The 17,372-nt window shown below is 40.0% G+C and overlaps 1 long non-coding RNA gene across 2 annotated transcripts in view; it reads right to left on the minus strand.

Annotated features, from left to right (window-relative positions):
- Positions 1 to 5,782: 5,782 nt before the first annotated feature.
- LOC126070137 (uncharacterized) overlaps positions 5,783 to 17,372 on the minus strand; it is a 141,956-nt gene continuing 130,366 nt past the window's right edge. For both annotated transcript variants that reach the window (XR_007516135.1, XR_007516136.1), the window contains 3 exons: positions 17,297 to 17,370; positions 15,407 to 15,499; positions 5,783 to 5,892 (listed from right to left, as the gene is read on the minus strand). This is a non-coding gene — a long non-coding RNA (uncharacterized LOC126070137). The remainder of the gene's footprint in view (positions 5,893 to 15,406; positions 15,500 to 17,296; positions 17,371 to 17,372) is intronic.

Consider the following 17,372-nt stretch of genomic DNA (forward strand, 5'->3'; position numbering starts at 1 on the left):
TAAAGTCAGTCATTTGGAGTTAAAATAAATGAGCTGAAGAGCTGGCTATACCATAGCACCTTAAGCCAGTCATTTCAACTATCTGAGTCAAAGTGTCCTCATCAGTTGACAAAAATGGAAATGGAAGTAACCCCCATGTCATCTGGTTGAAGTGAGAATCAAGTTAGAATCTATGTGAAAGGAAACACGGCATGGCGGAAAGGACACAAGCATTCTTGGCAAATTCAGCCTCATCGTATGATCATAAGCAAGTCACTTTTCAGCTCAGAGAGGCTAACACATTTTTTACTGGGGGTAATACCCAGGCTCACCCCTAGCATTCGCAAAGCATAGGACAAAAATTGAAATAAAAACCCATTTATTGTATGTCTAAAAGGTATTCAGCTCAACTATTTAAAACTTACAGCTAACAAATTTTTAAATAAAAATTCTTATTTTGGCAAATATGGCTTCATTGCAACATGAAAGTCCAGGTTGAAATTTACAATTCTCAGGTTCCTTAGAGTTCTTCACTGCAATATAGTAGAATGGACAAAGCTGGTCCTAGGGCATCAGCCCCCTGTCCTGGCCTGCAATCGATCTCCTATACTCATCCGAGTTCTGTCATGCCAAAGCCTGCATGTCTAAGATTCGTCCAAACTACTGCAAACAATCTCTGCTAGGTCACTCTTTGGGCTAATGATGTGCATACCAGCAACACAGTCTGCACTGGGGTAATGAACCTGAGGAATAAGTTTCTATAGGCCCTGAAAACAGGCTCATGGCTACTTTGGAAGGAAATTCAGGTGTTCAGGGTTCCAGGGTTTGGTTCAGAAAAGGATTACTAACTTGGATGGTGATATGGAGAGACAGGTATCCTTGATTTACAAGCTCCTAGCAATGGAAACCCTGGTGGAGTAGTGGTTAAGTGCTATAGCTGCTAATCAAAAAGGTCAGCAGCTCAAATCTGCCAGGTGTTCCTTGGAAACTCTATGGGACAGTTCTACTCTGTCCTATAGGGTCAAATTGACTCCAAGACAGTGGGTTTAGTTTGGGTTTTTTGAGCAATACAAGGGGGTGAGGAGCAGTGGTGGTTCAGTGTTAGAATTTTTGCTTTCCATTCAGGTCCCCCACTGTGGGAAAAAGTAATCCATTTGTCACCTGTATTTGTTCCTGAAAGATTGTTTTCAGGTGCTGTCGAGTCGGTTCTGACTCATAGCGACCCTATAGGTCAGAGTACAACTGCCCCATAGAGTTTCCAAGGAGCGCCTGGTGGATTTGAACTGCTCACCTTTTGGTTAGCAGCTGTAGAACTTAACCACTACACCACCAGGGTTTCCAACATAGTCAATAAAATGCAGGTAAACATCTTTCTGGTACTCTCTGCTTTCTGCCAGGATCCATCTGATATCCCTGGTTCCATATTCTCTTCTAAATCTGGCTTGAATTTTTGGCAGTTCCCTGTGGATATACTGCTGCAGTCACTTTTGAATGATCTTCAGCAAAATTTTGCTTACATGTGATATTAATGACATTGTTTGACAATTTCCACATTTGCTTGGATCACGTTTCTTGGGAATAGGCATAAATATGGATCTCTTCCAGTCAGTTAGCCAGGTGGCTGTCTTCCAAATTTCTTGGTATAGACGAGTGAGCACTTCTAGCACTGCATCCATTTGTTGAAACATCTCAATTGATATTCCATCAATTCCTGGAGACTTATTTTTCACCAAAACCTTCAGTACAGCTTGGACTTCTTCCTTCAGTACCATCTGTTCCTGATCATATGCTATCTCTTGAAATGGCTGAACATTGACCAGTTTTTTTTTTTTTTTTTGGATAATGTCTGTGTATATTCCTTCCATCTTCTTTTGACGCTTCCTGTGTCCTTTAATATTTTCCCCATAGGATCCCTCACTATTGCAACTCAAGGCTTGAATTTTTTCTTTAGTTCTTTCAGTTTGAGAAATGTCAAGTGCACTATTATCGTTTGGTTTTCTATTTCCAGCTCTTTGCACATGTCATTATAATAATTTACTTTGTCTTCTCGAGCCACCCTTTGAAACCTTCTGTTCAGTTCTTTTACTTCATCATTTCTTCCTTTTGCTTTAGCTGCTCGACTTTCGAGAGCAAGTTTCAGAGTCTCCTCTGACATTCATCTTGGTCTTTTCTTTCTTTCCTATCTTTTCAATGACCTCTTGCTTTCTTCATGTGTGATGTCCTTGCTGCCATTCCACAACTCGTCTGGTCTTCTGTCATTAGTGTTAATGTGTCAAATCTATTCTTGAGATGGCCTCTAAATTCAGGTGGGATATACTCAGGGTCGTACTTTAGCTCTCATGGACTTGTTCTAATTTTCTTCCTCTTCAACTTTAAATTGTATATGAGTAATAGATGGTCTGATCTGCAGTTGACCCCTGTCCGTGTTCTGACTGATGCTATTGAGCTTTCCCAATGTCCCTTTCCACAGACGTAATTGATTTGATTCCTGTGTATTCCATCCGGAGAGGTCCATGTGTGTAGTCACTGTTTATGCTGGTGAAAAATGGTATTTGCAATGACGAAGTTGTCGGTCTTGCAAAATCCAATCATGGGACCCCCGGCATCATTTCTGTCACCAAGACTGTATTTTCCAACTACTGATCCTTCTTTTTTGTTTCCAACTTTCACATTCCTATCACCAGTAATTATCATCCTGATTGCATGTTCGATCAGTTTCAGATGGCAGAAGTTGGTAAAATCTTCACTTTCTTCGTCTTTGGCCTTAGTGGTTGGTGTGTAAATGTGAATAATAATCATATTAATTGATCTTCCTTGTAGGTGTATGGATATTATCCTATCACTGAAAGCATTGTACTTCAGGGTAGATCTTGGAATGTTCTTTTTGGCAATGTATGCAATACCACTCCTCTTCAAGTTGTCATTCCCAGCAGAGTAGACCATATGATTGTCCAATTCAAAATGACCATTACCAGTCCATGTCAGCTCACTAATGCCTAAGATATCAATCTTTATGTATTCCATTTCATTTTTGACAATTTCCAATTTTCCTAGATTCATAATTCATACATCCAGGTTCCAATTATTAATGGATGTTTGCAGCTACTTTTTCTCATTTTCAGTCATGCCACATCAGCAAATGAATGTCCCAAAAGCTTGACTCATCTGTGTCATTAAGGTCTACTCTACTTTGAGGAGGCAGTTCTTCTCCAGTAGTAGTTTGAGTGCCTTCCAAGCTGAAGGGGCTCATTCTGGCACTATATCAGACAATGTTCCACTGCTATTCATAAGGTTTTCTCTGCCTAATTCTTTTCAGAAGTAGACCACCGGGTCCCTCTTTGTAGTCTGTCTTAGTCTGGAAGCTCAGCTGAAACCTGTCCTCCATGGGTGATCCTGATAGTATTCGAATACTGGTGGCATAGCTTCCAGCATTACAGCAACACACAAGCTCCCACATACTGACAGATGGGTGGGGGTCTGAATGATAGCCCTCACAATTCCCCAGCAATTAAGATATCTTTGCTTTTCTAAAACAGCTAGGCAATACCTAAACATGTACAAATTAATTAGGAGCCCCAATTCCACACTGACAACTAAGCTCAGGAAGGGACTGGGCATGATGCAATCAGTCATTCATATTTATTGACTCAATAGATGATGGATATGCTGTGAGGCACCAATCATGCATATGCATTTTATAAGAGGTCTTGAAGACAGAAGCAGTTGGGCTACCTAGATTGGCGAGAACGTTCATGCACAGGAGAGGGTGGCACATCCCTGTGGACAATGGAGGCCTCATGCTAGTGTCTGTCCCAGACTGCTTCTGATGTGTCTCTTTGTTTGTATCCTTTCTGGTTATAATCGATGGGTAACTATAAGTATAGGTAATAGTCTCTGTGAATGTTGTGAGCCATTTAGAGAATTAATGAACCCACAAGGTGCAGTGAGACTGTGATTTAGCTCAGGGTGGCTAATTCAGAGATAGACAGTGTAGGAAGTCAACTTGTGAAAACTGGGTGACAGAGAAAAGCTGCACAGGTAGTAGATGAAGGATAGAGACTTTCTAACTTGTGTGTTTTGACCTGGTTCAGGTGGCTAGGGATGAGGTCTGACCTAACCCTGGGTGGTTAGGGTCAGAGACAGGAAGTGTCATGGAGGTGGCTGGCAACGAGGAATGTAGATGTGGGAAAGAAAAGCCTGGGTCCACTTCTAGATGGGAATGGGATTCATGCTGATCCTTACCACACAGTTAGTAATGAGGGTGGGATTTTCGTACCTTGCCCTTTTTTTAGTACAGTTAGTACACCTGCACCTCAAACTTAGCCACTACCTGTCTGTTGGTGAAGGCTTCCATGTTGCTATGATGTTGAAAAGATCTCAGCGAAGCTTCCAGGCTAAGACAGACTAGGAAAAAAGGCCTGGGGGCCAGCAGGTGCTCTACTTCCAAAAAATCAGCCAGCAAAAACTCTATGGCTCACAATGGTTCCCAAATGTGCATGCGGTTACCACGAGTCAGAGTAGGCTTGACAGCATCTAACAACAAGCCGTGTAGGGAGAGAAGCACAGCTAAAGGAGAGTCAGAAGGAGGCCCTTTAAAACTTAGAAGCCAGGGCTAAGGGGCCCCTCTTACACAGGTCTAAGGATAGTACCAACGATACCTACCTTGAAAATCTATTATAAGGTTTGACAGATAACATATGGAAAGAAAGTGCCCAGAACATATAGATATTTAATAAAGTGCAATTGTTATTGTAGCTATTGCTGTTGTTGTTACTGTTATTAGAATGTGCTCGGAAAATCATTAAGTGCTACAGGAACGACAATAGTATTTTCGTAATGCTAATTATTTTGGACCCTATAAGACATTAAAATCTTCTTGTTATAAATTATTACATAAAGGAGAATATACATTTGTGACGGCTTTGAGTCTGAAAAAATTCTCCTGGGCTTAAGTATTTTAAAACCTCAGCTGGCAGCATAAAGGAATCTTCCTGAGGAGTTTGACGTCCAAGATCCCCAATTCTACTTTTTGGCTATAAGCTGTCTTTTCTAAAATGAAGCCCTCTCACAGTTTAGCAAATATTTCTAGAATGTTTCTGCCATTTTGAATCACTAAGAGATCATTTCATTATCAACACGGAATCTCTTATTTGAATATAATCATGTAGAGTGGGCTTGGCTGACACTACTAGGTCACCTCTATTGACTCCATGTCACCTCTCTTGACTTTACCTCACTGCCCTGGGCCACGTTAGTGCCATGAAAACTGTACTTTGTCCTTCTCTTTGCATCTGTCTTTACTGACTATCTCCCTTCTACCACTGTTCTGACCCCTGCACCAGGCAACAGCAGTCCCCTGGCTATCTTCTGCCCAAAGAATTCTAGGACATTGTCATCTCGCAGATGGATGGGTATATGGGTTGCTAGAGAACATTTTGAAAATGCATTTTTATGACTTCATCAAGAAATCATTGAAACACAGAATCTCAGAGCTTCTCCTTCAACTCTCCATCCATAGAGCGCTCTTCTTCCAGATCTCTGAGAGATCATCATTTTACTTTTGGTTATACCTGGATAGCCCTGAAGATGGTAAATAAAAGCCTACGTTAGGTATTCTATTCCATCGTTAAGCAGCTTGAGTATTCAGAAAATTGTTTGCTTCATCTTCTCACCAACATTTATTGATGTATAAAATGTGCCAGGCACTAGGCCAGGAGCCCAAGATGCAAAGATGAATAGGACAGTCCTTGTCTCCATTCAACTCTTCATGCTGAGTCAAGATGCTAAATAATATAGTTATTAAGTTGGTCAGGTCTCGAGTCAGATTTCACAGGTTTTAATTCAACTGATAATACTTACAATCTCTATGGCATTGAGGGAATTTCCTAATACTTTCTGTGTCGATTTTCTCATCTGTGGAATGAAAATATGAATAGTACTTACTGAAAGAATTGTTGTGAGAAATAAATGTAAATGTTAGCTATTATTAGTCTTATCCTCTGTTTGGAGGGACAGAAAATGAGATTTCCATCTTCTTCTACTTGCAGGAAGCATAGGGACATTCTCACATTTTCCTGAATCTTTACTTCTTCATGGTAAATGATCCAGGTCTTTGCCCATTCGTAAGACTTAGTATTCAGATCCTTTGTTGTCTGACTGGAGAATATTTTCCCAAATGGTATGGACATTCTGCCTTAGAATTTGAAAAAGAACCCTTCAGGTCCTCTCGGTGTCTCTGGGTAGCACAAATCGTTAAACATTCAAATACTAACCAAAAGTTTGATGGTTCGAATCCATCCAAAGATGTCTCAGGAGACAGGCCTGGCAATCTGTTTCTGAGAGGTTACAACCGGGGTCACCATGAATTCGAATCCACCCAACGGCAACTAACAACAACAACAGGGCCCTCTAGGAAAGCTGTTTATATCACAGGTGGGAAACTGAAACCCTAAAATGGGATAGGATTTACTTGCTCTGTTAGGTACTAGCAGAGAGAAAGTGAGAACCTAAGTCTCTTGATTCAATTTTCTTTTTACTTCACTTTACAGAAAGAAGAGTCTTTTCAAAGATAGTTGTCTCTCACTATTGTTCAAATCTCAGCACTGAGAAGAAGCTAATGTCCTGGGAAATCTGAGAACTGAACTTGTTTTTTAAATCAGACTTATTTCCTCAATTGTTTGGTCTGATTTTCTCATGTCTTTGTTTTTGTAGTAATATGAACTGACCCCTATTACACCTGGTCATAACACCCTTTTATAGGATCTCCAGGCCCTTCCCTACTACACATAAGTCAGGTATTATAACAGAAATCATACACAATGGAATTGCGATTCCATGGACACTCCCCAGTTATTTCTTCAGTGTGCTTTATGTTAAATGTGAGATTGTCGGTGGTATGGCTAGAAAGGTAGGAACGGATATGACAATAACAAGAAATAATGAAATTGCTCTAATAAAACAGAACAATTGCCTTTAGAGAGTAAGGGAGGAAAGGATCTAGATAATTATCCCTTTAATGTTCAATTGTGGTCCCCCTATTTCATTAATTCTCATTTAAAGAAGTGAATCAGAATTTCTTCTGGTATATATACATTTAAGTTGCACTCTGGACCTACTGAGTCAAAAGCTTGCAGTTGATAGACCAGAAGGCAGACATGTGAACTTTGAAAAAGTGCCACAGAAATACACATTCTAAGTTAATCTTTTTCACATTGGTTTCCTTTTGCCAGTTAAAAAAAAACAGAATGTACTTCTATGAGACTGAATAATAATCATTAAAAATAATAATGACAAAAAATGTTAAATCACGCCATCATGCCATGAACCGTATAACCTCTTAAGAATTAAATATATTCCCTTGGAAGTCTTCTTGGTCTTCGGTGACCTGGTAACTTTGGGGTCACATGTAAATAGATCATTCGTGTAGTGACATCACAATAGAGCCGGAGATTCTCATAATGGGGCCACAGCCCTCTGATCAGCAAGAGAACTGAGCTTTGGGGTATTTTCTAGGAACTCTTGACCGAAGGAACTCAGGTGGATGAATCACACTGTTCGTTATGGAAAAGATGAAAATTTTCTTCATGGTTATCTTGGCTATTGGCTATTTCTCATGTAAGGATTTGTCAAAGAACCTTGGGGAGGGAGCTAACATTTGATCCTCCTGGGAGGGAACAAGCCGTTAATACCTGTTTTCTAGATGTAGGAATTTTTGAAACCCTGACCTTCTTTCAGAGATGAAGAATTAATTATGTTAGCTAGAATGAATAGTGGTTAAATCCGTTTTTTTGGTATTCCAAGACCTCTGCCAGAGACAGGTTTGGGCCCAAGATATTTTGAGAGATGATCTGTAAGAGGTTTCGTCTACGCTTGACAAATAATTTGGTCCTCTGAGTTGATAATCATTTTCAGCTCTCCTCCCTCTTCCTAATTCTTTCCCACCTCTCTTTTTCCTCTTTCTATGAACACACACTGCAAAAGTAATGCCAGTTTTTGACATGGTGTATGTACAATTAGAGCACAATCAGATAATACCAAATCTCAAGAGAGGACCCAGCCCATCATGATTAACTCTAGCAAAATGACTCCAACAAGGGAGCCCAGTGATGTGGAACTCAATCTGCCTATTGAATGATGCAGGTCAGAGGTGAGAATGTGTGTGTAGGGAGTGGAGAAGTGGCAAGGAAGAGGCTCAGCTGCAGCTGAGAGATCTCATACAAAAGAAGACGTTTTCTTACAAGCAGGTTCCATTGCCATCAAGTAGATTCCAACTTGGGTTTGGAAAAAAGGTATATCCAAGAATGGGAAATTATCAGAAACCAAGGCAGGCAGGATTCAGAAGAGGACCTGGAATGAGGGATATCATTGCTGATGTCAGCTGAATCTTGGCTGAAAACAGAGAATACCTGTGTTTTATTGACCATGCAAAGGCATTCAACTCTGCGAATTGTAACAAATTATGGATAAAATTGTGAAGAATGGGAATTCCAGAACACTTCATTGTGCTCACGCAGAAACCGTACATAGAAAAACAGGCAGTTGTTCAAACAGAACAAGGAGATACTATGTGGTTTAAAATCAGAAAGGGGTGTGTCAGCGTTGTATTCTTTCACCATACTTATCAATCTGTATGCTCAGCAAGTAATCTGAGAAGCTGGATTATATGTAGAAGAATGCAGCATCAAGATTGAAGGAAGAGAATTTAGGGTGGGGCCAAGATGGTGGAGTAGTCATACACTTCCAGTGATCCCTCTTACAACAAAGGCGCCCAAAAAACAAGTAAGATGACTATATTTATGACAAGCTAGGAGCCCTGAACATCAAAGGCAAAGTTAGAAAATGGGCTGAGTGGCAGGGGGAGGGAGAGACGGTTCAGAAGTGGCAAACAGTTGCCAGACCTGAATTGCTGGGATCCCTCAGGCACCATTCCTGGGAACGACTGCAGTGGGTTGGTGTAGTGTTAGGCCACAGTTTCCTCAGGGAAAAACAGCCAGCCACACAGCATACTCACACCTCCAGAACCGGAGAAGAATGGCACTCTAGGCAAAAGCTACATACTTGCATGTATTATACTGTGCCCCCAGCCCCCAAGCCGGCTTCAGTGGCTGTTGATTTCCCTAGGCCTGAGATAGGTTCTGCTGAGTGCTCTGAGCCATTCTCCCAGCCTTGGAGAAGGAATAAATTCATACCTGGGGGAAAAGATAACCTTCCAGATCCACTAACCTGGGGAGCTCAGGACAGAAGCGACTCCTGTCCAGGCACAAATGGTCCATGGGCTTTGAATACTTTTCTCCCTGTATGGACCTGTGTGGACCTATTTCAGTTGAATAGGCCCTTGTTGGCAGACTGCAACTGTTTCAGCTGTGTTGTGGAGAGGTGTGTGTTTCATGCTTGACACTGCCTTGCCTACTAAACAGGGTACTTACCTACCCACATCAGGGGCTTAAGGACTGGTGGCTCCACTCAGGGCTTTCAAACATGAAGGTGAAATGAGGACATTTCCAGACACAGAGAAGTTTAGGGAACTCATAAAAACCAAACCAAAACTACAAGAAATACAAAAAGGAGTTCTCTGGTTAGAAAATCAATAATATCAGATATCAACCCAAAATTAGAACACTGGGAAGAACAATCAGATGTCAGCCCAGATAGGGAAATCACAAAAATAGATCCAGATAAAAAACCGCTCAAAACAGGGAAACAGCGATGTCATTATGTAAGAGAAGACAACACTAAAACTATAAAGAGGGACTAAGAAATGTAGTCATAGATCTTTCATATGCAGAGTAAGACAAGGCAATATAGAGAAATAAAGGTCAGGTTTAAACTTAGAAATATAAGGGCAAAAATTAGGGTAACCACAAAGGAAACTAACAATCTTACTATCAAAATAAAATACAAGAAAAAATATGCTGTCTACAAGAGACACACCTTCAAGACACAAACAAACTAAAACTCAAGGAATGGAAGAAAATATATCAAGCAAACAACAATTGAAAAAAAGCAGGAGTGGCAATATTAATTTCTGAGAAAATAGACTTTAAAGTTAAATCTACCACAAAGGATAAGGAAGGACTCTATATAATGATTAAAGGAACAATATACCAGGAGGATATAACCATATTAAATATTTATGCACCCAATGACAGTGCTGCAAGATGCATAAAACAAACTCTAACAGCATTGAGAAATGAGAGAGAGAGCGCCACAATTATAATAGGAGACTTCAACATATCACTTTTGGTGAAGGGTAGGACATCCAGAAAGAAGCTCAATAAAGACACGGAAGATCTTAATGCACAATCAACGAACTTGGCCTCAAAGACATATACAGAGCAGTCCACCCAACAGCTGCCAAGTATACTTTCTATTCTAGTGCACATGGAACATTCTCTAGAGTAGACCACATATTAGGCCATAAAGCAAGCCTTAGCAGAATCCAAAACATGGAAATATTACAAAGCATCTTCTCTGACCGTAAGGCCATAAAAGTAGAAATCCATACCAGAAAAAGCAGGGAAAAGAAATCAAACACTTGGAAACCGAACAATACCTTGCTCAAAAAGGCCGGGTTATAGAAGACATTAAGGATGGAATAAAGAAATTCACAGAATCCAATGAGAATGAAAACACTTCCTATCAGAACCTTTGGGATACAGTGAAAGCAGTGCTCAGAGGTCAGTTTATATCAATAAATGCACACACACAAAAAGAAGAAAGGGCCAAAATCAAAGAATTATCCCTACAACTTGAATAGAAAGAGAGCAACAAAAGAAACCCTCAAGCACCAGAAGAAAGCAAATAATAAAAATTAGAACAGAACTAAATGAAATAGAAAACAGAAAAACAATTGAAAGAATTAACAAGACCAAAAGCTAGTTCTTTGAAAAAATCAACAAAATTTTTAAATCATTGGCCAAATTGACAAAAGAAAAGCAGGAGGGGAAACAAATAACTAGAATAAGAAATGAGATGGGCAATATCGTAACGGACCTGAATGAAATTAAAAGAATCATGTCAGATTACTAAGAAAAATTGTACTCTAACAAATTTGAAAACCTAGAAGAAATGTATGAATTCCTGGAAACACACTACCTACCTAAACTAACACAAACAGAGGTAGAACAACTAAATAAACCCATAACAAAAGAAGAGATTGAAAAGGTCGGTAAAAACCTTCCAACAAAAAAAGCCCTGCCCCAGAAGGCTTCACTGGTGAGTTCTACCAAACTTTCAGAGAAGAGTTAACACCACTACTACTAAAGGTATTTCAGAGCATAGAAAAGGACAGAATACTCCCAAACTCATTCTATGAAGCCAGCATATCCCTGATACCAAAACCAGGTAAAGACACCACAAAAAAAGAAAATTACAGACCTATATCCATCATGAACTTAGATACAAAAATCCCCAACAAAATTGTAGCCAATAGAATTCAACAACATTTCAAAAAAAAATAATTCACCATGACCAAGTGGGATTCATACCAGCTATGCAGGGATGGTTCAACATTAGAAAAACAATCAATGTAATCCATCGTGTAAGTAAAGCAAAACACAAGAACCACATGATTTTATCAATTGATACAGAAAAGGCATTTGACAAAGCTCAATACACATTCATGATAAAAACTCTCAGCAAAATAGGAATAGAAGGAAAATCCCTCAACATAATAAAGGGCATTTATACAAAGCCAACAGCCAACATCATCCTAAATGGAGAGAGTCTGAAAGCATTCCCCTTGAGATCAGGAACCAGACAAGGATGCCCTTTATCACCAACATTGTGCTGGAGGTCCTATCCACAGCAATTAGTCTAGATAAAGAAATAAAGGGCATCCAGATTGGTGAGGAAGAAGTAAAAGTATCTGTATTTGCAGATGACATGATCTTATATACAGAAAACCCTAAAGAATCCTCAAGAAAACTACTGAAACTAATAGAAGAGTTCAGCAGAGTATCAGGATACAAGATAAACATACAAAAATCAGTTGGATTCCTCTATAGCAACAAAAAGAACATTGAAGAGGAAATCACCAAATCAATACCATTTACAGTAGTCCCCAAGAAGACAAAATCTTACCAGGGATGTAGAAGACCTATTCAAAGAAAACTACAAGACACTACTGCTCATGGGTAGGAAGACTTAACACTGTAAAAATGTCTATTCTACCAAAAGCCATCTATACATACAATGTAATTCCGATTCAAATTCCAACAACATTTTTTGAGATGGAGATAGAAATCACCAACTTCATATGGAAGGGAAAGAGGCCCCGGATAAGTAAAGCATTACTGAAAAAGAAGAACAAAGTTGGAGGCCTCACTCTACCTGATTTTAGAACCTATTATACTGCCACAGTAGTCAAAAGAGCCTGGTACTGGCACGACAACAGATACATAGACCAATGGATCAGAATTGAGAATCCAGACATAAATCCATCCACATATGAGAAGCTAATATTTCACAAAGGCCCAAAGTCAGTTAAATGGGGAAAAGACAGTCTCTTTAACAAATGGTGCTACCATAACTGGATATCCATCTGCAAAAAAACGAAGCAAGACCCATACCTCACGCTATGCACAAAAAATAACTCAAAATGGATCAAAGGCCTAAATATAAAATCTAAAATGATAAAGATCATGAAAGAAAAAATAGGGACAACATTAGGAGCCCTAATACATGGAAGAAACAGTATACAAAACATTACCAACAATGCAGAAGTGAAACTAGATAACTGGGGGCTCCTGAAAATCAAACACCTATGCTCATCTAAAGACTTCACCAAAAGAGTAAAAAGATTACCTACATACTGGGAAAAAGTTTTTAGCTATGACATTTCCAATCAACACCTGATCTCTAAAATCTGCATGATACAGCAAAAACTCAATTACAAAAAGGCAAATAACCCAATTAAAAAATGGGCAAAAGATATGAACAGGCACTTCACTAAAGAAAACTTTCAGGTAAGTAACAGATACATGAGGAAATGCTCGTGATCATTAGCCATTAGAGAAATGCAAATCAAAACTACAATAAGATTCCATCTCATTCCAACAAGGCTGGCATTAATCCAAAAAACACAAAATAATAAATGTTGGTGAGGTTGTGGAGAGACTGGAACACTTATACACTGTTGGTGGGAATGTAACATGGTACAACCACTTTGGAAATCGATTTGGCACTTCCTTAAAAAACTAGAAATAGAACTACCATACGATCCAGCAATCCCACTCCTTGGAATATATCCTAGAGAAATAAGAGCCTTTACACGAACAGATATATGCACACCCATGTTCATTGCAGCACTGTTTACAATAGCAAAAAGATGGAAGCAACCAAGGTGGCCATCAATGGATGGATGGACAAATAAATTATGGTATCTTCACACAATGGAATACTATGCAGCAATAAAGAACAGTGATGAATCTGTGAAACATTTCATAACATGGAGGAATCTGGAAGGCATTACGCTGAGTGAAATAAGTCAGTTGCAAAAGGACAAATAGTGTATAAGACCACTAGTATAAGAACTCAAGAAATAGTTTAAACAGAGAAAAAAATATTCTTTGATGGTTATGACAGTGGGGAGGATGGGAGGGAGGGGGGTTCACTAATTAGATAGTAGATAACTATTTTAAGTGAAGGGAAAGACAACACACGATACAGGAGAGGTCAGCATAACTGGACAAAAGCAAAAAAGTTTCCTGAAAAAACCGAACACTTCAAAGGCCAGCATAGCAGCATAGCAGCATAGCAGCATAGCAGCTGGGTTTGGGGACCATGGTTTCAGGGGACATCTAGGTCAATTGGCATAATAAAATCTATTAAGAAAACATTCTGCATCCCACTTTGGAGAGGGCATCTGGGGTCTTAAAGGCATCAGTTGGTCTCAACCAACCTGGAGCAAAGGAGAATGAAGAACGCCAAAGCCTCAAGGTTATTATCAGCCCAAGAGAAAGAAAGGACCACATAAAACATGACTACATCAGCCTGAGACCACAAGAACTAGATGGTGCCCAGCTACAACCGATGACTGCCTTGACAGGGAACACAACAGAGAATCCCTGAGCGATCAGGAGAGCAGTGGGATGCAGACCTCAAATTCTCATGAAAAGACCAGACTTAATGGTCTGGCTGAGACTAGAAGGACCGCAGAAGTCATGGCCGCCAGACCTTCTGTTAGCCCAAGACAGGAACCACTCCCAAAGCCAACCCTTTAAACACAGATTGGACTGGGCTATGGGATAGAAAATGATACTGGTGAAGAGTAAGTTTATTAGTTTATTGGATCAAGTAGACCCATGAGTCTATGTGGGCAGCTTTCTCTGGATTGGAGATGAGAAAGCAGAGAGGGTCAGAAGCTGGCCAAATGGACACAAAAATAGAGAGTGGAGGGAAGGAGTGTGCTGTCTTACTACGGGGAGAGCAACAAGGAGTATATAGCAAGGTATATACATTTTTGTATGAGAGACTGACTTGATTTGTAAACTTTCACTTCAAGCACAATAAAAATTAATAAATAAATAAATAAAATGCAAAAAAAAAAAAGATTGGAGGAAGACTCATTAACAACCTGCATTACACAGATGACACAATCTTGCTCACTAAAAGCAAAGAATACATGAAGAACTTACTGCTGAATATCAAAGGCCATAGCCTTCGGTATGGAGTACACCTCAACATGAAGAAAAAAACCCTCACAACTTGACCATCGTGATAAACATCATGATAAACGGAGAAAACATTGAAGTTGCCAAGGACTTCATTTTGCTTGGATCCACAACCAACACCCACGGAAACAGCAGTCAGGAAATCAAATGATGTGTAGCATTGGGCGAATCTGCTGCAAGAGCCTTCTTTAAAGTGTTAAAAAGCAAAGATGTCACCTTGAGGACTAAGGTGCACCTGATCCAAGACATAGTATTTTTATTACCTCCTATGCATACAAAAGCTGGACAATTAATAAGGAAGACTGAAGAAGAACTGATGCCTTGAATTACGGTGTTGGTGAAGAATATTAAATATTCCATGAACTGTCAGAAGAGTGAACAAATCTGTCTTGGAAGAAGTACAGCCACAATGCTCCTTGGAAGTGAGGGTGGCAAGACTTCCTCTCATGCATTTTGGGCATGTTATCAGGAGGGACTAGTCCCTAGGGAAGGACATACACTTGGTAGAGTTAGAGGGTCAGCAAAAAAGAGGAAGGCCCTCAATGAGATAGACTGTACCCGTAACTACAACAATGGGCTCAAACATAGCAACGATTGTGAGGACGGCGCAGGACTGGGCAGTGTTTCATTCCTTTGTACGTAGACTGGCTATGTGTAGGAACCAAGATGACGGCACCTAATAACAACAAGGCAGACAGTATCTAAGATTTTGGTTAGCAGACGGCCAGGATGATTGTCAAGAACTAGACACTTACCTGAATGGGGTCGAAACAATGTCTGAGCCAGCACAACAGTGAGTGATTATGCTAAATCCCAGAGGATAAAGCTTGGGTTTAAATCCCTCCTGCCTAAAAAAAAAAGTCAACATTAAACCTGGGAATGGGCCAAGTCTGAGTTCCCAGGTAGAGCATTAAGTGTCCCAGGCTTGAGGAAAGAAATCCTATTTGGGAATCAGGCATGGCCAGAAAAGCCCCGTATGAAGGAGCCATTTGTTTTCCTATGATCTTCATAATTATTTTTTTGTCTGTGATTATCTAATGGACCAGAAACCCTGGTGGTATAGTGATTAAGTGCTGTGGCTGCTAACCAAAGGGTCGGCAGTTCGAATCCCCCAGGCGCTCCTTGGAAACTCTAAGGGGCAGTTCTACTCTGTCCTATAGGGTCCCTATGAGTCGGAATCAACTCGACAGCACAGGGTGCTGGGTATCTAACGGGCCAATTAGCTATTCCTATCTCAATATTGCATTGTTTTATTTGATTCTCTTTTCTACACATTTTGTTTCAGATATTTTTGGTGACTTTTTGCCTGAGGTAAGCTTGCCACTTCCTGCGTAGGAATGATTACTTTCACCATGTTTTCCAATCTTAGGCTTATAGTATTTCTATTAGGTTGAACCATATTAAGTCACGAGAAACTGCCAATATTGACCATTTGTGATCTACAATAATGGCGCTTGAATACCGTTCAATTTAAATTTCTGTCAAACTAGATTCTGAAAAGAGGCCAGGAGTCACCCCTATCTCTTACTACTCCCTCATGCTCCTGTATACCACTGGCAATTAAAGCTTCTAATTTTGGAGTTTTTTTTTTTTTTCTCTCTACTCTCCAACTTCATTGCTTTTACCTTGGATCAAGTCCTTTTGACTTCTAGCCTATGTTGTTGCAATAGCCATCTGATGGTCTCCTTGTAGTTAGTCTTATTTCCCTCTGATCCAGGGGTTGAGAAACTATGGCATGTGGGCCAAATCCAGCCTGCCATCTTTTGATTCAGGGCTTGAGAAACTATGGCATGTGGGCCAAATCCAGCCTGCCATCTTTTGATTCAGGGCTTGAGAAACTATGGCATGTGGGCCAAATCCAGCCTGCCATCTTTTTTTGAAAGTAAAGTTGATTGAAAAATGGCCATGCTAGTTTGTTCACATATTGTCAGTGGCTGCTTTCAGCCGTTAACGACAGATGTGAGTAGTTGTAACAGAGACCACAAGCCAAAAAGTCTATGTACTACCTGGCTCTTTATAGGGAAAGTTTGCCAACTCCTACTATAATTATTTTCCACACCAAGAGAATGGACTTTCTAAAATGTAAATCTGATGGCGACACCTCTCTACTTAAAACAGTGGCCCCTGGTGCCTTCAGGATAGACTTCTTTGCATGCTTTGCAATACTCTCCTTAAGCCAGCCCCTTTCTACCTATAGGGAGACCTTCCCCTCTCTCCCCACAGATTCTGGTTAACTTATATCGTATCGGGGTACATGCTATGCCAGCGTTGTGCCATTGGAAAAATTCTCTCTAATTAAATTATCCTGCTTCCAATACTCACATCCAATTTTAAAAGTCCTATTCATCTTTTAGAGCCCTGGTGGCATAGTGGCTAGGAGCTCAGTTGCTAACCAAAAGGTTGGCAGTTCAAATCCACCAGCCACACTCCTTTAGAAACACTGTGGGGCAGTTCTACTCTGTCCTATATGGTCGCTATGAGTCAGAATCAACTCAGTGGCAACAGGTTTGGTTTGTTTTGGGGTATTCATCTTTTAAGAACCATGAATCGTCAATTCTTTGGTAAAGCCTTCCCAAACTTACCACATAGCATTAATCATTAAAAGAGGAGATAAAAGATATAAAAAAAAAAAGTGAATGAATTACCTTTTAGTAGTATTAGTGATGATTTTAGGTGATATGCCAATGGATGTCATTCATTACAATGTCTTTTCTTTAATCT

This window comes from Elephas maximus, chromosome 2 (genome assembly GCF_024166365.1).
Source record: "Elephas maximus indicus isolate mEleMax1 chromosome 2, mEleMax1 primary haplotype, whole genome shotgun sequence".
Classification (NCBI taxonomy): domain Eukaryota; kingdom Metazoa; phylum Chordata; class Mammalia; order Proboscidea; family Elephantidae; genus Elephas; species Elephas maximus.